Raw genomic sequence first — 6602 nt, 5'->3', positions numbered from 1 at the left:
GTAGCCATTATGGTTAATGTCCCACCTTTGAAACAAGGTCAGACGTAAACCCCAGAAGAGCTGAAGAATAAAGTAGTTAACTGGCTGGCTCAAAAACACTTATTTACAGCACAAAGAGAACACCAAATCATACTTGCTAGGAGAGTGGGATGGGTTGGACCAAAAGTATTGGAGGTGATTGCATTATTATTTATTTTAGGAATCCATGGTTTATTGGGGACATTCTTGCTAGAGTCATTCCCTGTATTTCTAATGATGATGTTATATCGCTCCTTCTCTTGGGGTTCTTCTATCAGCATTTGCAGGTAACAGGTAAGCCATCTTATGCTCCAATGAGAGAACGAAGAATGTTAGATCATATCAATTTAATTCCTTTCTCTATGGTTACAAGTGATAGATTTCAGGTACTTAATTCTCTGTCTGATAATGATTGGCAAAGCCTCATTGGGGAGAAGCAGACAGGGTTGAGGCTGTTAAATCTGCTGGGTCCACATTATCTATAATAGAGTGTGATAATGAGGATACCCCACAAGCCCCTATCGGGCTGGTAAATGATGCAATATTGCCATGTTCTGGTAGCAGTAGAATGGAAAATGTAGCTGGGTTCAGGAACACTAATAACCAGTTTCCACATGAGTGTGGCTCAGGAGTTGATGATCAAGATGCTGATGCCAATTATAGACTTGCTACTTGGAATGTGGGAGGGTTACTAAATAAGGTGGGGTATAAAGAATAGAGCAATATTATGATTGGTCCAAGAGACCAGGTATGTAGCTCCACTCATGTGCAAAGTTCTCTTCTTATTTTGGATGCTACGCCATCACAGGCAGGGAGGGCAAAGGGGAGGCTGCAGGTCCTTTTATCAAGTAATCTCCCTCTCATAGTAAAAAAGACCATTGTAGTGGTTTCATACATACAATTGTTGTGGTTAACATTTAGGGGGAATGTCATATTAACTGACGTTTACAACAATGTCTTTGATTCTACCCCTAGTGGGTGGTCAATGCACTGAATTGGGGTGTATAACAATTTGTATGCTCTATTCATACTAATTATATATCACTATGGGTGGGTGATTTTATTATCCAAAGTTGCTTTACATCAGCCACGTGGGTATGTGGCTTCTTGAACCACAATCTGGTGGGTTATAACCATTTTTTTCACAATGAATATGGGGACATTTTAAATTGGATTATTTATAAATATGATGTATTGCTATTAAGGTACAAAAATGTAAGTGTGGGATGATACCTACATTTATGAGTCAGAATAATTCCTCAGTGATTGACCACATCTTAATGTACTCATTGGTAAATGATTTTTGTGGTACTCCAAGGACTGTTCGTTCCATATTAAGGGCCTCATTATGACTTTGTTGTCTGATGGTAAGACTGCTGCAGTTGCAGCCCTCAAAAGACCTCCATATTGGCTGTCATCTGACCTCCATATTAAGAAATACACAGCTCAAACCACCAAAAAACAGCCAATTTAGCAAAATCGCCAGGACACTGGAAGAAGGAAAAAAGGCAGTCAGACCACCAGCACCGCCAGCCTGATAAAAATCAACTGATCTAATTACAATCCACAAATCATCAGAGCAGTTCTTCCATGGAGGAAAACCATTGGCGGTGTATACCACAGCGGTCTAAACTCACATCATTCAGAACACCACACCACATTGGATAGTTTGAATACCTCATACATGACACACACTCACACATCCAACACACCGGCACACTGCAGTAAAAACACACCCCAACACAACTCACAATCCTTTGCAATCCAGAACACCAACCACAGGCAGAGAGTAGCAACAAATAAATGAACTAACAAAACAAGCAATAGGCACCCTTACACATTACACTCAGCACACACCCCACATTTGCACAACAGACACAACACACAATTTACAAACCCACACAATACACAACAACCATCACCCATTCACCTCACAGCACCTATACCTCATCACAAACATCATTCATCCTTCTATTCACTACCTCACCGTCTTTAGCACCACTACCATATCTCCACAAAAACACCCAAGTTTCACTGATGATGAGTTAAGGGTCATGGTGGATAAAATTGTCAGGGTAGAGCCATATCTATTTGGAGCACAGGTCCAGAAAACATCAATAGCAAGGAAAATGGAGTTGTGGCAAGCAATAGTCAACAGGGTGAATGCAGTAGGCAGTTACCCACGAACAAGGGAGGACACCAGGAAGAGGTAGAACGACCTTAGGGGGATGGTACGTTCCATGGCATCCAGGCACCAGCTGGTAGTCCTCAAGACTGGTGTGTGCCCCCATCTCCTCACCAGCAATTAAAATCATGAGAGGAGAAGGTCTTGCATCCTGCATCCTGAGGGCCTGACAGGAATTCCTGAGGGAGTGGAGTCACAAACAGTTATGTCTTGCATGCTCACTCAACATCATTCCCCACCCCAATTACCAAACCACCCACCACCTCCTGTCTAGATCTTCAAATATCCCTCACTGCCATGCCACATGTGAAGTAAACTCACCTTGGGCCACTGTGTTTGGGAAGGGCATATGAAGTACTGGAAACTGACAGCACTACAACTCCCAGAAGGCACAGTTCCAACATTAACAAAACCAGAAGTGTGTTCTAAATTTGAAATGTCTTGCATGTGAAACTAACAACCAAAGTAAATCAAACTGAATAGTCCACCATGTAACAGTTCATGGCAATGACAGTTATGCAATTGCCCACTACCAGTAGTTTTACAAGCAAATCACAGCTACAGCTATGTCCTTTACAAAACTGAGCTCAGAGAAAACATTCCTTATAATGTCACGTACTCACCTGGGGGGGACACCTAAATGCCAAACCAGAAACACATGCAGTACTTCCAGACAGAGGGCTAGGCCAAATTGTAACACCAATTTTGTGTGCCAGCTCCAACACCATTGTGCATTGTTCAGCCTCCACTTGCCTCAATGTTGCCATGCACCTTACTAGGAGTGAAATGTACATTGTCATATCTTCACTCAGACAAGCTTTGAGGGTATGTGAAGCCATTTAAATACCAGCATACTCCAAGAGCATGGATCATGCTGTATGAAATTGCAAACCTCTGTGTCCCACATTGCAGCAATCCAGATTAATTAGCAGCTGTTATTGTCATATCAGGTTATCATGAAAAGGCAGTATGTGCACCTCACAAACCATGTTTAGTTGTGTAATTTATACATCACTTGTTTCATCACTTCACTAACTGTGTGTTCCACTTCTCCTACAGGTACCCTTGCCATCTCCAACATGGAGACACTACCCCTATGGATGAAGGCCCAGTGATGAAAATAGCCCTGGATGTCTGGACACTGAGGACGAAGCTGGTCTATCAGGGACACCTGTTAAGTCAACAAATGTCAGCCTCACCCTGCCCACAACGACTCCTCAAAAGCCGTTTTGCAACTACAACATAAGCAACCATTTGCCCCAAAACCTGTGTCCCAAGGACAGTCTCTTCCATTGTGTACCCACCAATACAGGTACCTGAGTCTCCTAATATTACCCCTGACAATGATAGTCCTGCCACCAGTGTGAGTGGGCACACTGTGCTAGGAACTCACACAGGTATGGGCCAGAGGATGGGGCTCCACAGGATACAACTGACGAGGAGACCACCTCCCAAGCCGTGGGAGCCTACCAAAATTCAAAAGGCATGGTGGGCTTGGTAGTGACCATGATGGGGGAGATGAGGCAGCTGCAGAGGTACAACCACAAGGAAGCCATGCAGCAGTGGCAAGCCCAAAATGCCACTGTGGCTTCCATTGCTGGGGTGCTGAGGGACATCAACACTACCCTTAGTAGCTTTGGCACCCAACATCAGGCCTCTTTCACTAGCCATGAGACATCAGGCCTCTTAACATCTGTGGCTGCTAGTGGATTTGAAGCCCTGCCAGGGGAAGTGAGTGCCTCAGGCAGCCTACCCTCTGTAGCAGAAGAACGTCCTCACAAATGTGGACGTCCGCCCAGACATAGAGGAGGAGCAGATGCCAAGACTAAACCCACTGCCAGGAAGTGAACCTCTCCTGATTGGGTCCACTTGTGTATGACGGATACACCCTGTTGATCCTTCTGATACCAGACTCCATTTTCCTATGGTGCAAGGACACTAGACTTGAATTTCCAAATGGTGTAGCTTCTGCCCTGATGATTCGTTCCACCATAACTGAACACTTCCCTCCTAACTTTATTTCCTTTCTGTTTCAATTGACTCATTTTGTTGCTCACTTCCCAATAAATACCACTTAATCACAGATCCTGTGCATCTGTGATGTATCAGCCATATACAACAGTCATGTATGACAACTATTGTACCAAAATGTTCCTCTCCTATGTTATATCTCTGTTATGGTCATCACACATTTACTGGACAACCAGAATACATATTGGATTGGGATTGTAACATAGACATGACACAAGTCAAATGTAGTGTATATCTGCACATTTTGGTTTGGAGCACGGCAATCAGCATATTGTGGAGTCATGCTATGGACTTCAGTGTTTCAGTACCATTCACTAACAACCCACAGGATACAAAAGTTATGAACATATCAGTCTATCACCATCCCAGGAGGCAGGCAGATTAGTTTAATGTATCATCAGCTAAAGCCTTATCACATACCCATACCCCATCCTCCCAAATCACCACACCCCATGAAACAGACAGAAGTCAGTATTAATCTCCCCAGTCATGGAACTTTCCACTTACCATGGTCAAGTATCTGTAGGCTTGCCACTCACCTATGTCAGTCTTCAGACTCATGCAAATTTGTCTGCAACGAGGAAACAAACTGACAGCTATGCACAAATTATGTCACATACAACAAAAACCATAATGATGGTAGAGTGCCTGGATACCACATTGTGACATGTGTTAGACACAAATGGACACACACATACCACCATTTAAGCCACCTTCAATGCCAAACAGGTCTATTTTGTGGAAAAGGACACTTCAAAACCACTGTCCTGATAGCCTGGGAATAGAATTCACAAACCACAAATCTGGTATAAAACAGTACCTGGTCTAATCCATGTCCACTGCTCATGTCAGTCTATAAATCCCATCTGCTTGTGACACTGTCTGACAGTGCCAAAAGAGAATGTGCCAAATAGTCAATCTGTGATTGAAAAAGATAAGGTACATGCTAGGGTGGAACACAAACATCACATTGTCTATTAACAACTACAAAAGTGACCTTCATTGTGCATTAGACTATGTACATAACAGTTCTGTACACAACTCGAAGGAGCATCCAGCAAGCATATCTGAGTCATGAGCTTTGGAGTCACTTAAGACCACACTGATGGTGGTAAGAAGAACATTACATGGCATGCATTACCTCAACAATGCCCCCTGGAATCTCATTTGTAACATCACATCACATGACATACCATGGGTCAGTTGAAGTACTGATTGATGACATCTACCCTGATGTCTCAAGGTTCATCCTCATCATGCTCATCCTCAGTTGGCATATCTGCATTTCCACCCACATGATCCCTTGGCTCCCCTTATCTGTAATGAATGGTATCTGAAGTCTCAGGACAAGGTTGCGCAGCATGCAGCAGGCAACAATTATTTGACATACCTTCTAGAGTGATTACAGGAGGGCTTCTCCAGATTTGTCAATGCAGCAAAATATTGCCTTAAGGATCCCAAATGTCAGCTCTTCAACACGCCTTGTCTTTCCGTGGGCCTCATTGAAGCAGAATTCCCCTGGCGTGGTTGGGTACCTCACTGGTGTCAATAAGCAAGGATGGTTTGGGTAGTCCGAGTCCCCTGTAAGGTATAGTTAGACCAAACCAAACTTTAATCTTGAACATCCACATATATGGCAGCAGGAAAAAAGGTATAGACACACATGACATACATGACCTACCAACCAGCCAGGCCCTCTGTGTTTAGTCGTGTCATCAGCAGTGGGATATTGCAGTTCTGCACGATGAAGGAATCCTGGATACCTTGTACTATCTTGTGAAATCTAGAGGTCAGCCAAACAGACCACTTAGACTTTAATAGAGTGGATGTTTTTCCTGTTCCCATATGCCTGTTCATTTGCAAGGCAACATGGGTTCCATCTATGGCTCCAACCGCATGTGGAATGTATCCCAAAGCTAGAAATCTGCCTTCACATAGGCCAAATCCTCACGTTGGGGAAATCTGATGCAGCTGTCCAGGTGTTTCTACAATGCAAACAATACAGCCTTCAAAACCAGACTGGACGTGTGCTGAGACATCCCTGCAGTAAGGGCCAATGTATTCTGAAAGGACCCAGTAGCCAGGAAGCGCAGCACTGACATGACTTGATCAATGGAAGGTATGCAATTGGGATTGCGAATGGAAGGCATCAGATCTGGCTCCAACTTACGACATAGATCCATAATTACATGCCTATTTAGGCGATATATTTGGATTACATGTCGCGCCTCCTTGGTCTGCAGTTCTGCTAGTGGATGGTACATTGGAGGTTGTGTTGCTCTCCTCAGGCCAGAGTAACTATGTGGGACAACAGCAGAATGTATGTGAATGACTCAATCCAAACATCAAGTATGATCACAACAATATC

This window comes from Pleurodeles waltl, chromosome 11, assembly GCF_031143425.1.
Source record: "Pleurodeles waltl isolate 20211129_DDA chromosome 11, aPleWal1.hap1.20221129, whole genome shotgun sequence".
Classification (NCBI taxonomy): domain Eukaryota; kingdom Metazoa; phylum Chordata; class Amphibia; order Caudata; family Salamandridae; genus Pleurodeles; species Pleurodeles waltl.
The sequence above is the reverse complement of the archived record's forward strand: the minus strand, read 5'-3'. Positions refer to the sequence as shown.